The sequence below is a fragment of the Ursus arctos genome, unplaced genomic scaffold (assembly GCF_023065955.2).
Source record: "Ursus arctos isolate Adak ecotype North America unplaced genomic scaffold, UrsArc2.0 scaffold_1, whole genome shotgun sequence".
Classification (NCBI taxonomy): Eukaryota; Metazoa; Chordata; class Mammalia; order Carnivora; family Ursidae; genus Ursus; species Ursus arctos.
This window is the reverse complement of record NW_026622763.1, coordinates 55,369,181-55,390,817: the sequence shown is the minus strand read 5'-3', so window position 1 is coordinate 55,390,817 and position 21,637 is coordinate 55,369,181. Positions and strand designations below refer to the sequence as shown.

Sequence of the window (21,637 nt, the reverse complement as noted above, 5' to 3'; positions counted from 1 at the left end):
GACTGAAGAAGTAGGTACAAGGGCCAAGACTCATTTGCCCAGGAGCAGTCAGAGGTCAGTGGGCTGGAGCGCAGAGTGCGAGGAGAAGTAGAACATGAGGCCAGAGCCTGAGGACGAGGAAGGTGAGGGAGGGACCATCAATTATGCACATCAATAAATGGGTGTAGGACTGTGGTTTGTTCTTGTTGTCAATTAATAATAAAAGCACTTTGGACCAGGAGGCCCAGAGAGACTAGTCTGTGTCCTTTTCTGCTTTAAAGACTATTTTAAATGACCATTTTAATGATTTAAAGCAACGCTAATAATTCAACATGGAATAAATTTCAGCTATCATAAGCTGGTTGAGTAAAACAATACCAAGGCAAACACCGATGGGTCTGGAGCAACGTGCAGAAGGACTGTATGTGACACAAGGAGCACACGACCCCATCTCGTGTTTCTGCTGGACATTTATGCCTGGAAGTGAAAGAACAGGAAAGTAGGTGACTTCAGTTACCAAAGATTTTTTTATTATTATTATTAAGTTCAATTAGCCAACATTAGTTTTTGATGTAGTGTTCAATGATTCATTAGTTGCATATAGCACCCAGTGCTCATCACCACACATGCCCTCCTTAATACCCATCATCCAGTTACCCCATCCCTCCACCCCCCTCCCTTCTGCAACCCTCGGTTTGTTTCCCAGAGTCCAGAGTCTCTCATGGTTTCTCTCCCCCTCTGATTTCTTCCCATTCAGTTTTCCCTCTCTTCCCTTATTGTTCTCTGCACTATTCCTTATATTTCACATATGAGTGAAACCATATGATAATTGTCTTTCTCTGCTTGACTTACTTCATTAGCATAATTCCCTCCAGTTCCATCCATGTCGGTGCAAATGGTTTTTTATTCATCCTTTTTGATGGCTGAGTAATATTCCATTATATATATGGACCACATCTCCTTTATCCATTCTTCTGTTGAAGGACATCTCACGAAAAAATGCTCCAAATCACTAGCCATCAGGGAAATACAAATCAAAACCACAATGAGATACCACCTCACACCAATCAGAATGGCTAAAATTAACAAGACAGGAAACAACAAATGTTGGCGAGTATGCAGAGAAAGGAGGACCCTCTGGCACTGTATGGAAAGGTGCAGCCCCTCTGGAAAACAGTATGGAAGTTCCGCAAGACATTAAAAATAGAGCTACCCTCCGACCCAGCAATTGCACTACTAGGTTTTTACCCCGAAGATACAGACGTAGTGAAAAGAAGGGGCACATGCACCCCAACGTTCATAGCAGCAATGTCCACAATAGCCAAACTGTGGAAGAAGCCGAGATGTTACCAAAGATTTTTGTTTTAGAATCGACCTTCACAGGGGAAGGCAGAAGAGCCACACGTTTATCCCGTGATAATGATACCGACAATGGTGGTGGTGTTTTGACTCAGTTCTTTGGGGGCCTTGTTCTCTGGATGCTACTGGTATAACTAGCAGTTAAAGTAACTATTTTCCAGGTGACAGCACCCTAGCCAAAGAAGCCCATAGTGACTGAGCTCGGGGCAGGAGTCGTAGACATGCCAGAAAGAGAATGCAAGCGGAAGAAATTTCTGTTTTGAAATCGCTCTCCACAGCTGCAGACTCCAGAGCTCCTAGGCGGCGGGGTGCCCCCGTCCGGGCCGGGCAGGACCCCTGGCCCAGCGCTCGCGCGGCCCGTCCCTCCGCACGCCCGAGGGGCTCCGCCGGCACACACTGCACACCAGCCCGCCTCCGCGCCACACTGGGCTGCCGGCCGTGCGCGCCGCACGCCTGGAGCCTCGCGAGCCGAAGGTGCACAGAGGTCAGGGCTGCAAGGACGCCGTGTCTGGTCAAGGCCGCACACGCTTGCCGTGGGAACAGCCTTCGCACCTAGGGGCTCGGTTCCAGCTCCGCCACGAGAGGAAAACTGGTCTTCGTGTTTGTCCCACGTCAGAATTCTCTGGCGGCCACGGCTCGGGACTGGGCAGGGAGGGTTTAGACGCCCGAGGGGAGGCCATGGTACTACGGGAAGAGCCGTTTCGGGGGGCTCTAGAGCTTCCTAACAAGACCGTGGGAAACGTGAGGAGGCGACGGACCCGCGAGGGCGAGCCGGACGCTCGGCTCTGCCCCGAGGCGCAGGCCCAGCTGGGGAGGCGCCGCCCACTTCCCCGGCGTCGCGGTTTGTCCTTGGCAGGGGACTGACGTTTCGGCCCTTCCTTCCTTTTCTCTGATCTCCACGTTTTGTCATTGCTCGTGAAAGTCGCGAGCTTCACTCGGGCCTGAAATCCCGCGGCGCTTACGGCTGGGGGTCGAAGTCCGCCGCAGGCATTTGGGCGGGTGCCAGCAAGGCGCAGCGTGTGCTTCCCACGGGGCTTCGGGGGCCGCTCAGCCACGGGTGAGGGCTGACTGGGGCTGATCTTGAACTGCACACGTTTGGGGAGGCTCGGGTCCCTCGCTGCGAAGCCCCGCTCGGCCGAGCTCTGCTTTAATGAACGTGGCCCTTGGGTTGGTTCGGTTTCCCAGGTTTCAGCACCTCTCTCGGTGTAACCTTATCTTCGGGCTCATAAGCGCCAGGGATCCGACGGAGCACAGGTGAAGTTTGTCTTTGCCTTGACAGCGGGATTACTTCCACGTTTCACAACCACGGAAAGTCCCAAATCCCAGCTCTTCTTATCATTGGGCATTTTACGGACCAGCCACAGTGGGTGAGATGTTAATATGGTTAGACACGGTTCCAGTAAAATGAACTTATTGCTTCAAAGTGCGTGCATCTGCGAAGTGTGAGTGTGAGAGGCAATGGAAATCAATGAATGATGGACGTCCTTGAGGGGTGATGGCCAGACGGCTCCAAGAGGCTTAGGAAGAGCAAAAGTGGCTGCCGCCAGGCATTCAGCTGCTTAAATAAGTGCAGATAATTGAGACACAATGTTTCCTCACCTTTTGGGAAGAGTGTTGGGAGGAAAAAGGAGGCTAGCCCAATGTCCCGAGGAGCCCAAGTCCTGCAAGAAACTTCCGAAGTCAGTTTGAGACAGTCTTTGATAGATGGTCACAATGCCCTTTTCCCTCTGTTTTACCTTTGCATTTCTCTCAAACATTTGTTTTGAAAACCAAGAAACTTCGTCACCCCCACCTTTTGTTTTTTAAGTCAGACTCACTAGTATACTAAGAAATTTGTTTGCAAAACCTACCTGCTGCGGGAATACAGCAAAGCCCAAGTTTAAAAGGGTGCCCTCGGGGGAGGTGCACCAGACACAAGGGGGGCGTCACTCCAGTCCTCAGAGGTTGTGTGTGCGCAGTGCATGTGTGTGCACACGTGTGTGTGTGTAGGACTTGTGTTTTCTGTCCTTACCATGGTCTGCACGGAGCGTCTTGTGATACTATTCACTCTTGCTTTGCAGATTTCTAAATAACGACAGCTTCTCAGGTCCTGTGATGCCAGGAAAGAGCTGCCAAGGATAGGAGAGAGGGTATTTCTGTTCCCTGGAAAGGGATATCCTCTGCTACAGTCAGCATTTTTTCACGTATTCATCGGTTTCTTGGGAGTTAAACACAGAGTATGACCATCTCTGAAAGATGTGGGTCCGCGTAGTAGTTTTGCCACTGACTAGATGTAGAGTCTTAGTTCAGTTTCTTCACTTGTCTGTTGGAGTTATTAACACGTTGTGGAATTGCTGCAAGTATTAAACAAGCTAACATATGCTTAGTGCATGTGTTATATGAATCATCAGCAGTCCACAGATATATTTCATATTAAATTTTGTTTCTATTACGATTATTTCAGAGATCAACAGACATGATTTTACAACATGCTAGAGCTCTTTAAACATGTTCCTTGCAAGACCAGTGTTAACAAAATGTACATTGCTTCTTTTATCCACCATTGCAAACATAGAACCAGGCATTCAGAGCAATCACTCTGAAGTCTCCCATTTTGCAAAACCCAAAGAGGTTTGTAAATACAGTCCCTGCTTAAAGGATTTTACTACCAGGTTGTGAGCCAGTGAAGGTCATAAGGATTTTTTCTTCTGAAAGGTAAGGGCATAGGTAAGGATTTGGTTCATTAGGTTGTCACATCTCTTTTACAAGACCAAGTATTTGTGAGTGATGCTGAGTTAGGAACTAGAAAATTGGCTTTCTGGCCTTCCTTGGCCCTGCCAGCCAAAAACATACCATTGTATTTAAACAAGTTGACTATTTTTAATTTACTATACATTTAAATATCTGTTGAAATTTTTTCTTTATAAACATGCATTATGCTTTCTAATAAACAGACTCAAGGTGAAAAATCGACATTTAAGTTTGACTTGGGGGCATTTAGCATACAAATATCAGAATGCTAGCAAAATGAATTTTTGGATGCAAGCCATATGCAATAGAAGAAACGAGGAACCACATACTAAGGATGGATTATATATTCTGTTGCCACCCAGAAATTCCCTGCTGTGCTGCCCTGGGTAAGCACTGGGTTCTTTCTGTTCGGCTGTTGTAAAGGATTCAGCACCACCTGGTTCCATCAGCTAACTGCACAGTCACCAGGAGGAGTGATGCGTTTCCTGCCAGAATCACTCTGCTAGAAGACCCAGATCTTTAGACACAGTGAAGGCTTAAGACCCCATGGGCTGAGAATCCTGAACAAAGTAGAGTCGTGTCTTGAACCAGGAGCCATATTCTTTGTACTTGCCTCGGGCTGTAGATTTTGGAGGACCCATACCCAAGAGCTGCTACCCAATCTAAGGACACAGGCTGGAAGTTCTGAAGATTGCCTAAGATGTCAAAGCACTAACTTCCGACGGGGGGTGGGGGGATGATAAGGAGTAATGCTGGGGTGGAGGGCCTCCCATGCGGGCTGACTTGGTAGGTGCTACAAAAGATTTGACTTTTCGATTTCTAGAAGAAAAGGGGAAATCTGAAAACAGAATCAAAGAAGTCTCATATAGTGAAGGGAAATCACTGAGCTGGGGTTGGTAGACTGAAGTCTAATTACATATTCAAAAATATTCAGAGCTCTAGGTTTCTTCCATCTATGACTTAGGGTGACTCCGCTATAGAAGGCATAGCTGCTTCTTCTCGAAGATGAGTTTACTAGAGCCTCCTCTACTTCACAGGATATTGTTAAGGCAAAATGAGTGATGATATATGCAGAAAGTGAAAGAATATCTGTACATGGGCAAGATTTGTATCTTCTCCCCTAGACTCTGAGCTCCTAGAAGACAGGGCCTTGCATCTCTCTACCCAGAGGGCTTGCTAGATAGTGGGCAGGCACTTAGATTGAATGATTGATTATGTGAATGATTGGCTGGTTGGCCCTGAGAAAGAACGTTGCCCCCGGGAGGTGTTGAGCAGAACCGGGGGTAGAAAGCAGGTGCTGGAAGGGGACACCAGCTTGGAGCATGCAAGTGAGAAATGGATCCCTAAGAAGCTACCGCTGTCTGGGGCTACTAAGAAAAGAACATTTAGATCGGGAGAGGGAATGGCCCTAAAGGAATCCTGTCCAGGTCTTTATCTGACAGAAACTTGTGGGAGAAGGTCCCAGCTCTCCCTTCGATGCTGTAAAGCAGGAAAGTCAGGCGGCATCAGTTAGACTGTTCTGCTCAGCGCGGCTGAGCGTGATGGATGGCTTGGCGTGCTGTTTTTCTGGTGCAGGTTGGTATTTCACCTCTGTTTTCATTAGACTGATGGTAAGGTAATAATTCTTTCCTCTGGCTGAAAAATCTGTCTTCAGCCATTTGTTGGTCTTCTTGAACGGGCACTTCAGGTGCACAGAAGTCACCCTAAAGGAGATTTTGAATGAAAACTTAAATAATGCCAGTCGGTGTCCTGGAGCTCTCTAGCAACACAGGCATCTGGGAGACTTGCAGTGGTGAGGGGCACAGAGTCCCATTTACGCAGAGAACCAGCCTTAAAAAACAGCCTGAGGTAACCACACCTGCAGGAAACAAAGAGCCAATGTCAGGCTTTTGTCTCTTGAAAATTTCAAGCTTATTTGCAAGTTAAATGAAGGCAGGGCGGTCTTCCTGCAGGGTTTCCAGGAAACTGTGAGTTGCAGTGGGAAGTGCCCCTGACTGGGATTCAGGAATCTCCCCACTGGTTCTCGCTACAGGCAGATGTCTTCGTATCTCCACGACTCAGTTTCTTCATCTCTCAAATAATAGTATTTGCAGTGGTTTTAATAGAAAGTTCTTATTACGATAACGTAGCTTTTCCTTTTTCTCCAAGGCTAGTAGGAACACACTGGAAACATTGAGGGAGGCATGTGGTATCAATGAGCTGCTGTGCTACAGCCCCTGCCCCTTCCCAACCATTTTGATGAGGAGCACAGAAGGCGAGAGGAAGGTGTTAGCTCAGTTAGCGTTGGTCAAGGAAGCCATCTTCCCACAACTGACAGGATGGGTCCTTCCAAGCAGCATTCTGGGTTTGTGAGCTGATGAGCAGCTGATCGGACCTCTGCCCACAGAGTGCATGAAGTTGCTCCACCTGCAGGGACCAGCTGAAAAGTTTCATCCACTCAGTAGGGCGTAGTCAGGCCAACGGGAGACATAGTTGGGCTCTTGGACTGCCGGTCTCCTCTCAAGTCTTCCATTCACAATGAGGGTCCCTTCCCTCCCATCAACCCAGGGACAGCCCATCCATCCTTTCTATACCATAGGCCACTTAGCTTGACAAATGGTTCTTATTTAATATAACTAGGGTGAACATATATCCTGATCTGCCCTTACCAATCCAGTTTATGCTTTTCATGCCAGAATAAATATTAGAGCACTCTCATTAACCTTTTTTTTTTTTTTTGAGAGAGACAGCATGCATGTGAGTGGTGGGGGTGGGGCAGAGGGAGAGAAAGAATCTCAAGCAGGCTCCACCCTGAGCATGGAGGAGGTGGAGCTCAGGGTGGAGCCTGATGCGGGACTTGATCTCAAGACCCTGAGATCATGACCTGAGCTGAAGTCGAGTCAGTTGCTTAAACAACCGAGCCACCCAGGCGCCTCCCATTAACTTTTAAATTATATGGCACCCCAAACACAACAGATGACTTTTTCTGTAGGCACCTTCTCCGACCCCAAGGAACACCTCATGTATATTGCTAATACCCTCTCTGCCATCATCTTAGCTGGTTTATGACATAGAAATACAAATAAATTGTTACTTTATCATTTTCACACAGAAATCTACATTCATCAATATAGTTTTCAGGGTACTCCTGGCTGGCTGGGAGAGTCATTACAAAGAACTGTGGTTCCTAAAACGTTAATGCTTCTAATGAGGAAGGATTTTCCCCCAAATACTTTTGTGAAGTTTAACTAACAAAACTTTTGTGGAGTGTCAATCAAATGTCAGCTCCTGTTATTAATAGTTCTGAAATAACAATTCCAACTAAAGAATTATTTTGGCTCATTCGTTCTTCAATTAAGGAATTAGTCAACAAACATTGTGTAATGTTTCCTGGCACTGTACTAGATACTGGAAATACAAAAACGAAGGACAATCTCTGACCATAAGGAATTGATAGAAAACAGGGTAAAGAGACAAGCAAGTGGTGACAGCCTGGCTGTGGTAGCACAGAACAGAAGCACCCAGCTCAGCTTTAGGCCACTTCGGGGAAGAGGGATGGCTTCCAAGAGTCCGGGACATGGAGTGTCTTGAAGTGCATGTGAGAGCCAAGGGAGAAAGATACGAGAAGTATTTTCTTTCAGATCTTTTCTAATATTAGAAAATAAAATAAGGAAGACAAATTCAGAAGTCAGGAAACATTTCTTTTTCTTGAACACTGATGTCTTCCTGTTGATTCTAAAGGAAGCTGTTGCTAACAGCAGAGGCTTCTGGTGGTCTGAGGGACTCGGGGGTTGAATAAGCTTTCATAGTAATAAGTCTCTTAAAAAGCTTGAGTTCTATAAGATCACTTTCCAGTAGAAAGTGCTCATCCACGTATGGACTTTTAATTTTTCCAATAATCATATTACAAAGTAAAAAGGAGCAGGCGAAATTAATTTTAATACTATGTCATGTTTAACCCAATATGTCCAGAAATAGTATCATTTCAACATATAATTAATATAAAAATGAAATATTTTGCAATCTTGTTTTCACGTGAAGTTTTCAAAATCCTGTACGTATTTTACACTTCGAGCACATTTCAGTTCACAGTAGCCACATGTGAGAGCTAGTGGCTGTCACGTTGCACTGTGCAATTTTATAACATCAGATCTCACTGTGCTCACAAACAACACTGAACCCAGGGTCCTGACTCGGTTTACTCATGACTATTAATTCCCTCATGTATAGAAGTAGCGTACACCTCTTCAAGAAGGGGTACCCAAAGATTTTGCAAAGATCTACGTTCTGTCCTAGGTATTCCCTTATATTTGACAGCCAACCGTTCATAACAACAGGCCCTATACCTGCAACTATAATACAGTCTTTGGACTAGAAATGTTTTAATTGTGGGTGCAGCCAAAGCATTTTGGGCCTCACGGGTTGGTTATAGATTCGGCTGTTGCCGGAGCGCGTTTGTGAGCGTGCATCTGTGATACAATCCAGAACGAACTCTTCCATCACCAAAGATGTGCTCAAGGCCAACCTTCACACGTAATGTCACTTAATGACAACTGTTTTCTTACTGAAACAGCTGCAACACGATCTCTGTGAGGCGTATTACATTTGGTGGACCAAGACAGAAGAATGACATCAGGATGAAAGTCCTGCCATCGAGTCACCCCTGGGAAGGCAGTGATCTCTGGGTCTCAATTTCGGTACCTGTGCAATGGCAGTAATAATTTTGGCCCCCAGGCTTTAGTACCATGAAGGTCGAAACAGATCCTTCTCACCTTTCTGATTCTCGGTTTAGCAACAGTGCTGATGTGGCAACAGATTTCTCCATCTCTAAAAGTTTCCATGAGATAGAGAGCCATCCAGGGAGTCACTTTTTCTTTATTCTCTTTAATGGGTCACTCACAGTTTGTGACAGGAACATTACTAATTGCGTAGCCGGTGCCAGGGGCAGTGTGGAGCCATCGAGGAAGTCACTGTTGGCTACAACCCATATAAAAACTGATTAGTCTCTCGAGAGGCAGAATGCCATCCTGAGAGAACGCGAGACTGGTGGCACAAAGTTCCTCTGCAGACGAGGTACACAGCCTGGGGCCAACTGTGTTAACTGCAGCTTCCTCAGCTGTGAAAAATGAGAATAGCAATCCTTCCTGCTCTGGAAGAGAATTGTGTTTATTAATTAGTTTGTATTTCAAAGTGCTTCACAACTGGCAAGTTTCACTATTGAATTAAGGAAAATTTCCTTTCATTTCATCCCCCACCACATTAGGAGGAAAAGAAACTGTGCTCACTGAGGCTGTGAGAAAAATGGAAGGATTCAGGCAAAAAAGCTAACAAACCTGACTTCCAAAGGTAGTGGCTCATTTCCCCGACTGCAAGATGGCACCCATTAACGGGAGCTTGGGAAATTAGGTATCTCAAAGGGCAACCGAATCTACTTTCTGAAGAATTACATTCGTTTTAGATTTAATTTTTATGATCCCTTCAAGAAAAAAAAGAAAAGAGAAAATGAGCCAAATCACACTGGGATGGTGGCTTTGAAAATGAAAACTTCCCTTCTTCCATGGGACGTGGCAGAAATGCTATCATGTTTTCTTACTTGAGAAACGGGAGCTTAGACCTGCTTGTGTCCCAACTTCTAGATCCGCAGATCTCCCTGTCCTTTTCCTAGTTTATGCTAGAAATGATGCCTACCAGATTTTCCTACTAAGTGTTCCATTATCATTGAATATTAATTGTTCAAAAAAGAGAATTCATTCATATTCTCCCCGTGGCTAACTGTGCATTCAACTTTTTGCTTCCTTGCACCCAATGGAAATGCTGGGACTGTGCTTCCCAGTCTCCTTTGCGTCTTGCTGGGGTCATGGGACAAGTTTTGACCAATGGAAGATGAGTAGAAGGTGGGTTTCTAAGAAGTGGATGCATCTTCTTCACTGTCTCTGAGGGCTGAAAATGATTCTGAAGACATAAATACAAACCTGAGTCCTTTTCCCATAGATAAGGAACATCTGCTTTGGATTAGTATCTGAGTAAGAAAGAAACCTCTATTGTGTTAAGCCATTTTTAAAGGTCTGTTGTCACAGCAGCTATTGTAACCCCAACACACACACTGCCAAAGCTGACGCTCTTCCCCAAATTTCCTATTAGAGTCGTCTTTTCCATGCCAGACCACGAAACTCCATTAGGACTTTGATGACACCCGGTATAGTGCAGAGCATGTAAGGTATTTAATAAATGCATGTGAAACAGAGAAAGGGAGGAGGGAGGGAGGAGTGATTGAATTAATGTCTGTGCATTTAAGGTGACTCACTTATTTTCTTTTAAGCTTTCCAGCTCAACATGCCCATCCCTCCCCCAACCCTCCATTAAGTTGTAAAGCGGGGAAATAGTTTTCCTTTCTTCATGGTCTTCCAAAGGATGGACACAGAGCCATGAGAGAGATCGCTGACCAGAGGAAAGCAATCCCTTAGAGAAAGCAATCCAAATAGCATCACCCTAGAGAGCTGGGCCACTGCCAACATCTCCATCAGCAACTTGGAAGAGTTGTCTGACTTCCCAACACAATAAAAACGGAGACACGAGCATCTAGGGCCCCAGCCAGCACAATTACACGAAGCCAAAGAACACTACCACTTCGAGGTTGCAGGATTTATGACCAACTATGACGGAAAATAAAGACAGAGATACTTGTCTGAATTTATCATTCACAGACGGCAATATGTTTTAATCATAGAGATGTTGTATATATTGTACTTTTTCTAATGAAAACCTTAGCAAACAGAGCAGAAACAGATACCAGCATCCAGAAAAAAGAAAAATGAAAGAGATTGCCAGTTTGCTCCTGTTTAGAAGATAGGCAATTGATATCCTTTATCGGTGAAAAACTCCTTTTAAATACACTGAGGCAAGCATTTCTACTTGGTGGTTTCCTGGGTTTAGGAAGCTGCTTCTAACTGGAGTGGAACAGAAGAGTAGGCTAGTGTTCATTATAGAGTCTGCCGGTCCAGGCAGTAAACGGGGAGGCTAAAATCATGCCACTTCTAGGAAGCCTGTGAATGAATGTTACTTCCTGTGGCAGTGCTCCTGTCCCGAGCTCCCCTAGAAACATGCTCTTCACCCAGCAGAGCATTCTTAGGCTTTATTACCATTGCTCATTGATTGCCTCCACTCTAGGATGTGTGCCCACTCTGAGTAAAGGCCCATGGTGTTTCTGGTCCAGTGCTGGCATATGGTAGATACTCAGAAAATATCGAAGAGCTCTGATTAGGTTGCAATTTTGTGTAATTAAAATTCTTCACACAGACCATTTGTTTATATATTTTTAAGATTTTATTTATTTATTTTATATTATTTTTTCTTTTCTTTTTTTTTTTAAGATTATTTATTTATTTATTCGACAGAGACAGCCAGCAAGAGAGGGAACACAAGCAGGGGGAGTGGGAGAGGAAGAAGCAGGCTCATAGAGGAGGAGCCTGATGTGGGGCTCGATCCCATAGCGCCGGGATCACGCCCTGAGCCGAAGGCAGACGCTTAACCGCTGTGCCACCCAGGCGCCCCTATTTTATATTATTTTTTTCAAGAGAGCGTGTGAATCTACACAGGAGGAGGGGGGAGGGGCAGAGAGAGAAGCAGGCTCCCCACTGAGCAGGGAGCCCAATGTGGGACTTGATCCCAGGACCATGACCTGAGCCGAAGGCAGACACTTAAACAACTGAGCCATCCAGGCATCCTGAACCATTTGTTTTCATTATTGAGAATGAAAAGGTAAACCAGAATGGTTTTTGTCTAATGTTGTCATGTTTTGAATTATTTAAGTACATATTAGTAAAACCCCTGTCTAACTGTTTATCAGACCAAAATTACAGCCTTGGAGCCTCTGCAAGTTAAAAAGACTGCTTGAGAAAGGAAGGAAGGTATTACATAATCCTTCAAACACAAGATTCATCACTTAATTCTGTCAATGCTTAGAGTAACTCCTCGAACCCTGAAAGGGTTGTTTCCAGAACACCTGAAACAGAGACCACATTTTTATGATGTTTGCTTTTCACAGTCAAATTTACAACAGGGAGCTGTATTTTCCCTATATTTATTTTTAAATCATTTGAGTTTTCCAATAAAATAACATTCTCTTTTTCTTCCCTCTTCCCAAATGAACACATTTATTTTTTTAATCGTGAAATATTCTACGTGGGGCTGTGGTTGGTGGTTGGGATGCCCTGGAGTGGTGCACCTGGAAAAGAATGTGTTATTTGCATTTAAGGAAATACTGAGTGGGCTGAATGTCTAGCCACTAAAATAACAGTTCATCAAAACAGTTATCCCAGATATCCGTCCAAGAGTGGCAATCAGATTTCCTAGAGTCCAAGTAAAGGATGAAAACTGTGAGGAGGGGCAGACCAGAGGGACAAACTATGTTTGGAAGCAGGAAGTAGATCAAGGAACTAAGGATCTGAAATATAGGAAAAGAAAGGGGAGAACACATGGATTGTCTCCTCTGTAGACATCCAATTTGAACCTAATCTAAGTAAGTGGGAAGTAAAATCATTATCTGATGTTTTGTGGCCACCTCAAAAATGTGTTGGTAGTTTCGACCAGACTAGAGTCAACATTGAAAAACCACCAGCACCACTGACTTGGGCTGCACAGCACAGCTATGGCCTAAACCTTCCCAGAAGGGCCCAATGCCAATTACGGTCAGGACAGGGATCAGGGCAAGAAAAGAGCAAGGTGCTTGCTCAGGCTGGCTTCTGAGGGGGATGCTGGGACATCCATCCCTGGGCTACTCATTCACCACTTCTCTGGAGCAATAAACAAAGAAATGGCAAGAGGCTAAGCTCCTTTAGTTAAGCACTTTTAACCTTTAATGTGACCACAGATTCAAAGATTTATTTTTTTATTCAATAATGACTCAGAGTTTATGTATTTGTACATATATATGCATAAGTACATCTATGTACCTGCATGATTGGTATTCATATTAATGTGAGTGCATTAAAATATTCTAAACTTGGATTGTGGTGGTGGTTGCACAACTCTGAATATGCTAAATACCATTAAATTGTAAGTTTAAATGGGTAAATTTTATATGTGAATTATATCTTACTGAAGATGTTTTTTAAAAATGAATGTGTTTATCCTTTTATTTTTCTACAAATAAAAATCATATACTGGGTTTTGTTATTATTATTGACTTCCTTCCTTCTATGCTTCCCCCCCACCCCCAATTCTCCAAGTCTTGGTAGTCCCAGGATACACTCTAGGATTGCTAAATGCTGGCTAATGACTTACAGCTTTACTCCAATTTTAGAGCTGCCAGGCCTTGTCCATGTTATGGGGTCAGCAAGAAAAACTACACCAAAAATGAAACTGACCCAGAGTGGTGCTCTTCATGTGCTCCTGCCCCCCTCCCCCCCACCTCCCCATTCCAGCTTCTCATTGCCTCTCTGGGTGTGGATGCCTATTGTGGTCTCAGGCATCACCATGTGAAAGATGTTTTCAGTGATCCTTTCTTCTAACATTCTATGACGTGGATGAGATTGGTGGAAGTTGTGAATATCAAAACTGGTGGGTTTTTTAACTGAAGTATAGTTGAAATACAGTATCATACAGCACAGTGATTCAACATTAATATACATTGTAAAGTTGTTGCCATAATAAGTCTAATTTTGTGGTTCTTTTAAAACCTATCTTCAAAGTCAGTTCATATGCAATAATTCAGCTGTACAATGTCTTGGGTGGTATAATTGCTGTTGTAATTGCAGTTGTTGTTATAATAGATGATAAAATCTTCTAAGGGTTATATTCCGCAGTTTCATAGGAGCTATTCATCTCTCTCTCTCTCTCTTTTTTAAAAGATTTTATTTATTTATTTGACAGAGATAGAGACAGCCAGCAAGAGAGGGAACACAAGCAGGGGGAGGGGGAGAGGAAGAAGCAGGCTCATAGCAGAGGAGCCTGATGTGGGGCTCGATTCCATAACGCCGGGATCACGCCCTGAGCTGAAGGCAGACGCTTAACCACTGTGCCACCCAGGCGCCCAGCTCTTTTTTTTTTTTTTTTTTTGATGGGTGGGTAAATCAAGTGAATAGCATATAGCAGAACTTCTCAAAGTGAAAGATCTAATTTTATAAAATTTCTAAGAGATTGGTAACTTTTGTAAAACCAACAAATTACCAGTAAAAAACCATAAAAAATGAAGACATACAAAATACATGATCCCTTTTTAATAGTAGGTTCAATAGTCATTAAATTATGTTTCAATAAATATCAAAACAAATATAAGAGGAAAAATAGATTGAATTTTTAAAAACTATGCAATTTGTTCACTGAAAATCTATAGAGGTAAATAATGGAGGAAATTGTTGTTACATTCACAATTTTTATAATTCTGCCATCATAACACAAAATTACTAGTGAAATAGATTCCTATATTAAACACCTATATTCACACTTTTACTGAACAATTTTTACGTCAATATTTAATGTTAATGTATTGGGTGAGTTTGCCTTTTGCCTGTTAGCATACTTAATCTAAGTTAGATTGATGACAATGTTATTCACAGGAGGAAATGTATATTAAAACTGTTTCTGTGTTTTCATAATACTTAAAATAGAGAAACCAGTCTTACAGAGATGTATTCATGGGAACAAGGACAAAATAAGATATTCGTTTTTAACTTTTTTCGAAACAAATTAGTGATACTCTATTTGAAAATTTTTAAAATTTTTTGTCAGTAACCAGTTCCAATGATTCTGTGAAGTTAAATTTAAATTAACTTTTGATGAAAGAAAGGGATTCTGTCTTTACATACTTTTGGGTTATAGTTGGCAAATTAACCTTAAAATATCACATCTTACACAGTCCTACTTCTCACTATATATGACTTAACACGAGTTCAACACTTTCTGATCTGCCCTATGTGTTGATCAATGAAATGAGTCCATTGACCATGCACTTGAATGTCAAGACAATGCCAAATTGCTCTACAAATTTGTACCCACTTATTCTCAATCTCTGTACATATCTCATTGTGGACCAGTAACAGATGATGGACCAGCACTGGCTCTTGGACCACACTTTGAGTAATACTACTTTGTAGATGTAGCATTCCTTAATTTGTCAAAGCAACTGAAGTCATCTCTTGAGATGAACTCTAGCATAAGATTCATGGTCGGACTCTAAAAACTGAGATTTTAGAGAGGAACTGAGACGGCTGAGTAGTAGGTGGACTCTAAGCTTTCCTCATCCCTTGAACACAGCTTGATAAATATCAAATCATTGTTAATACCCAAGAAATTGATCTGAGACTGACAACAAACTGCACAACAAGAGGGAGAGAAGAGGCCACATTATGGAAGGTAGGAAGTGTGGAGAAGTGGTTTGGTGGAGAAATGGATTGTGGGTGCTGCAGAGGGGAGGGAACCCTGGTCATGGAGAAGGAGGGGTGGGGGAGTAGTAGGAGATAGAAAGAGAGAGATAGAGGAGCACACAGAGGATAGCACAAGGAAAACACTTCCCCAAAGCCTTTGGGAATGAAAGGGGTTGATTTTCATGAATTTTTACAACCAGTGGGGCTCAAAGATCAGAGTTTTAGAGGTCCACAGAGTGGCCATTGTGGAGCCCCACGGGAGCTGCAGTGCTCCTGTGGAGGAGGACAGAGGCCTGGAGTGGGTGGTGCGATCTGAGGATCCCCTGGGACACACCGGGAGAGACAGTTCCCCTTCTTGGAGTGCATCTGGGAGAGGTGGCATTGCCTTTCTGTGGACAAAAGAGCTGATGGGTGCCATCGTTCTCCTCCACTCCTCAGCATAGACACAGAGACACCTGCTGAGGGCAGCTACCTTGGACACTGGCTCTTTGCTGCACTTTACTCCAAAATCCATGCCCCTGCACTTTGGTAGGACTGCCTTCTGGGACAAACTGGCACCAACCCCAGTGTGACAAGACTGTCTCCTAGAGGACCAATGTGGGTCCCTGCCATGCCAGGTCCATAAAGTTTGGAGTTTTAAATCTCAGCCAGCCTTCCTGGGATAGAACACATGTGCACTGCACTGCTGGGAGGCAGACAGCTTGGACACAGACAGGGTGAAGGCAGCAATCTGAGGGACACACAAAGGGAGACTGTTTGCTGTTCTGGGAGGGTTTCCTAGACAGCCATGCACATGAACTTCCTTCTCTGGGAATGAGGGAGAGGTCTGGCACCATTTTTCTTCCCTGCCCATCAACACAGATGGACTTCAGTGAGCAGAACAACACCCACAGTGAAGACTTAAACGTTCAGACCAAGCCCTGTCCCCTTGTGCTCTGCAGGTGCTTTTCACAGGCAAGTGTGCCTGAGAGACAGAGCAGTGGACCCCTCTCCCAGAAAACCAGCACAAACCCCCCACATGCAGCACATCTGCTGACCATAGAGTGCTGCAAAGCTTCAGCTCTAGTGGAAACAGCATCAGGTCTCTTTTAACAAGCAGACCAGAACACACTCAGTCAAAACTTGCCACACTCTGGCCAAGAACCAAACTCTCCCTACTGCAAACAAGGAGAAACTTTGCAGAGGACTGACCTGAGGGCAAGGGCAGCAAAACACAGCAGCAGAGTGCACATAGCATATGCCAGAGACTCTTCCTGAAGTGCCAGGCCCTGGACAGTATATGACCTCTTCTTCATAAAGCCATTACTCAGGAGCAGGAAACATAGCAGGCTTTCCTAACACAGAAAAGAAGACAGAGACCTAGACAAAAATGCCAAGACAGAGGAATTCATCCCAAAAGGAAGAACAAGAAAAGGTCATAGCCAGGGATCAAATTGAAACAGATGTAAGTAATATGCCTAATCCAGAATTTTAAGTGACAATTATAAGGCTACTAGCTGGGCTTGAGAAAAGCATGGAAGAATCCAGGGAGTCTCTTACTGCAGAGATAAAACACCTAAAATCTAGTCAGGCCAAAATGAAAAGTACAATAACTGAGATTTGAAACTGACTGGATGTAGTGACCACAAGGATAGAAGAAGCAGAGAAACGAATGAGTGATAAAGAAAATAAAATTATGGAAAATAATGAAGCTGAAAAGAAGAGGAAAAGAAAAATATTAGATCATGAATGTAGACTTGGGGAACTCAGTGACTGCATAAAGTGTAATTACATCTGTATGGTAGGGGTCCTGGAAGAAGAGAAGGAAAAGGGGCAGAAGGTTCACTTGAGGAAATTATAGCTGAAAACATCCTTAATCTGAGGAAGGAAACACATCCAAATCCAGGAGGCATAGAGAACTCCCATCAAAATCAACCAAAGCAGGCCAACAACAAGACATTATACTTAAATTTGCAAAATATAGAGGTAAAAAATCCTACAAGCAGCAAAACAAAAGAAGTCCTAATTTATAAGGGAAGACAAATAAGCTTAGCAGCAGATTTCTCCACAGAAACTTTACAGGAAAGAAGAGAGTAACATGATATACTCAATGTGTTGAATGGGAAAAATATGCAGCCAAGAATATTCTATCCAGAAAAAGTGTCATTCAGAATAGAAGGAGAGAAAAAGAGTTTCCCAGACAAACAAAATATAAAGGAGTTCACAACCACTAAACCAGCACTGCAAGAAATATTAAAGGGGGGATGCTGCCTGGGTGGCTCAGTCGGTAGAGCATCCAACTCTGGATTTTGGCTCAGGTCATGATCTCAGGGTCGTGAGATAGATCCCCATGGGGGGCTCTGTGCTCAGCAGGGAGTCTGCTTGAGATTCTCTTTCTCCCTTTCCCTCCCCCCACAACTTGTGTGCTCCCTTTCTCTCAAAAAAAAAAAAAAAAAAAAAAAAGGAAATATTAAAGGGGACTCTTTTAGTGGGAAAGAAAGACCAAAAGCAATAAAGACTAGAATGGAACAGAGAAAATCTCCAGAAACAATGACAACACAAGTAATAAAATGGCACTAGATTCATATCTATCAATAATTACTCTGAATATAAATGGATTAAATGCTCCAATCAAAAGACACAGGGTATCAGAATGGAATAAAAAACAAGACCCATCTATATGCTGCCTACAAGAGACTCATTTTAGACCTAAAGACACCTGCAGATTGCAGGTGATGGGTTGGAGAACCATTTATCATGCCAATGGACATCAAAAGAAAACCAAAGTAGCCATACTTATATCAGACAAACTAGATTTTAAAGCAAAGACTGTAACAAGAGATGAAGAAGGGCACCATTTCATAATAAAGGGGTCCATCCAACAAGAAGATCTCACAATTATAAATATTTATGTCCCCAACTTGGGAGCACTCAAATATAGAAAACAATGAATAAACATAAAGAAATTCATTGATAATAGTACAATAAAAATAGGGGACTTTAACACCCTTCTTACATCAATGGACAGATCATCTAAGCAGAAGATCAACAAGGAAACAATGGCCTTGAATGACACAATGGACCAGATGGACTTAACAGATGTATTCAGAACATTTCATCCTAAAGCATCAGAATACAAATTCTTTTCAAGTACACATGGGACGTAGATATATGTCAGAATAGATCACATAATAGTTCACAAATACAGCCTGAACAAGTACAAAAAGATTGAGATTATACCATGCATGTTTTCCAACTGCAGTGCTCTGAAACTTGAAGCCAACCGCAAGAAAAAATTTAGAAAGACCACAAATACAGAGAGGTTAAAGAACATCCTAGTAAAGAATTAATGGGCCAACCAGGAAATTAAAGAGGAAATTTAAAAAATATATATGAAAACAAATGGTAATGAAAACTCAGTGGCCTAAAACCTTTGTGATGTAGCAAAAGCAGTCATAAGAGGGAAGTATATAGCAATACAGGCCTACCTCAAGAAGAGAGAAAAATCTCAAATATGCAACCTAACCTTACACTCAAAGGAGCGAGGAAAAAAAAAAAAAAGAAACAAACAACAAATGAAGCCTAAATCCAGGAAAAGGGAAATAATAAAGATTAGAGCAGAAATAAGTGATAGAAAAACAAACAAACAAACAAAAAATCCCGGTAGAATAGATCAATAAAACCAGGAGCTGGTTCTTTGAAAGAACTAATAAAATTGATAAACCCCTAGCTAGACTTATCAAAAAGAAGAGAAAGGACCTGAATAAATAAAATCACAAATGAGAGAGGAAAGATCATAACCAACACCACAGAAATACAAATAATTCTGAGAATATTATGAAAAACTATATGCCAACAAATTGGGCAATGTGGAAGAAAAGGCTAAATTCCTAGAAGTATATAAACTACCAAAACTAAAACAAGAAGAAATAGAAAACCTGAACAGACCCATAACCAGCAAAAAAATTGAATCAGTAATCAAAAATCTCTCCACAAACAAAAATCCAGGGCCAGATGGCTGCACAGGGGAATTCTACCAACATTTAAAGAAGAACTAATACCTATTCTTCTCAAATTGTTCCAAAAAAATACAAATGGAAGGAAAACTTCCAAACTCATTCTATGAGTCCAGCTTTATCTTGGTTGCAAAACTGACAAAGACCCCACTAAAAAAGAGAATTACAGGCCAACATTCCTGATGAACATGGATGCAGAAATTCTCAACAAAATACTAGCATACCAAATCCAACAGCACATTGAAAGAATCATTCACCACAATCAAGTGGGATATATTCCTGGGTTGCAAGGTGGTTCAATATTCACAAGTCAATTACTGTGATACACCACATTAATAAAAGAAAGGATAAGAACCATATGATCCTCTCAATAGATGCAGAAAAAGCATTTGACAAAGTACAGGATCCATACTTGGTTAAAAACCTTCAACAAAGTAGGGATAGAAGGAACTTCTCTCAACATCATAAAGGTCATATATGAAAGACCCACAGCTAATACCATCCTCAAGGGGGAAAAACTAAGAGCTTTTCCTGTATGGTAAAGAACAAGACAGGGATGTTCACTTTCACATTGATATTTAACATAGTACCGGAAGTCCTAGCCTCAGCAATCAGACAACAGGAAGAAATAAAAAGGCATCCAAATCATCAAGGAAGAAGTCAAATTTTCACTATTCGCAGACAACATGATACTCTGTAGAAAACCTGAAAGACTCCACCAAAAAATATCTAGAACTGATACATGAATTCAGTAAAGCTCCAGGATAGAAAATCAACATACAGAAATACAGAACATACAGAAATCTGTTTAATTTATACATATATGTATATATATTAATATATATATACACACACATATATATTCTGAAAACTATGGAACACTTATGAAAGAAATTGAAGATGACACAAAGAAATGGAAAAACATTCAATGTTCATAGGTTGGATGAACAAATATTGTTAACATGTCTATACTACCCAAAGCAGTCTACACATTAATGCAATCCCTATCAAAATTCCAACAGCATTTTTCACAGAGCTTGAACAAACATTCCTAAAATTTGTCTGGAACCACAAAAGATCCTGAATAGCAAAAGCAATCTTGAAAAAACAAAAGCAAAGTTGGAGGCGTCACAATTCCAGACTTCAAGTTATATTACAAAGCCGTAATGATCAAGACAGTATGGTACTGGAATAAAAACAGACACAAGGATCAATGGAACAGAAGAACAAAATAGAAAATCTGGAAATGTTTATAGCAGCATTATCAACAATAGCCAAATTATGGAAAGAACCCAAATGTCCATCAACTAATAAATGGATAAAGAAGATGTGTTACACACACACACACAAGTAAATGTATACAAACAATGGAATATATATTATATTATATATACATATATGTGTGTGTGTATATATATATATATGTGTGTACAATGGACTATTACTCGGCCATACAAAAAAGTATATATATATACACATACACACATATATATATGTATGCACATATGGAATACTACTCGGCCATCAAAAAGAATGAAATCTTGCCATTTGCAACAATGTGGATGGAGCTAGCATGTATCATGCTAAGCAAAATAAGTCAGTCAGAAGAGAAAGACAAATACCATATGATTTCACTCATGTGTAATTTAAGAAACAAAACAGATCAACCTAAAGGAAGGAAGGAAAAAAGAGAGGGAGGCAAACCATGAGTCTGTTAACTATAGAGAACAAACTGAGGGTTGCTAGAGGGGAAGTGGGTACAGGATGGGCTAAATGGGTGATGAGTATTAAGGAGAGCACTTGTGATGAGCACTGGGTGTTGTATGTAAGTGATGAATCACTAAATTCTACTCTTGAAATGAATATTACACCATGTGCTAATGAACTGGAATTTAAATAAAAACTTAAACAAACAAAAAAACCCCAAAACGCTGAGATTTTATGAACCCATAGATTGATGTTAACCTAAAGAGAAGGTTCAGAAAATTGCTGTCGGTTTCTTCATTTGGATCTTTTCTATTCACTACTTTTACCAATGACTTAGATGAAGGTATGGCTTATGTACATACATATGTACATATAATATATATTTTAAAATAATAAGCACTTACTTTGTGTGATCCATGTACCAGGCTAATTGTTTTATAATAATTATTTTATTTAATCTTTATTTTTTAAAAATATTTTGTTTATTTATTTATTTATTTGTTTATTTATTTATTTATTTATAGA

At 41.9% G+C, this 21,637-nt stretch overlaps 1 protein-coding gene across 1 annotated transcript in view; it reads right to left on the bottom strand.

Moving 5' to 3' along the window:
- Positions 1–244: 244 nt before the first annotated feature.
- The window catches only part of LOC113248248 (uncharacterized), a 144,974-nt gene continuing 123,581 nt past the window's right edge, over positions 245–21,637 (bottom strand). Inside the window, exons 8-9 of the mRNA XM_057315990.1 lie at positions 832–991; positions 245–456 (exon numbers count right to left, since the gene is read on the bottom strand). The gene's annotated coding sequence lies outside the window, so the exon portion shown is untranslated. The remainder of the gene's footprint in view (positions 457–831; positions 992–21,637) is intronic.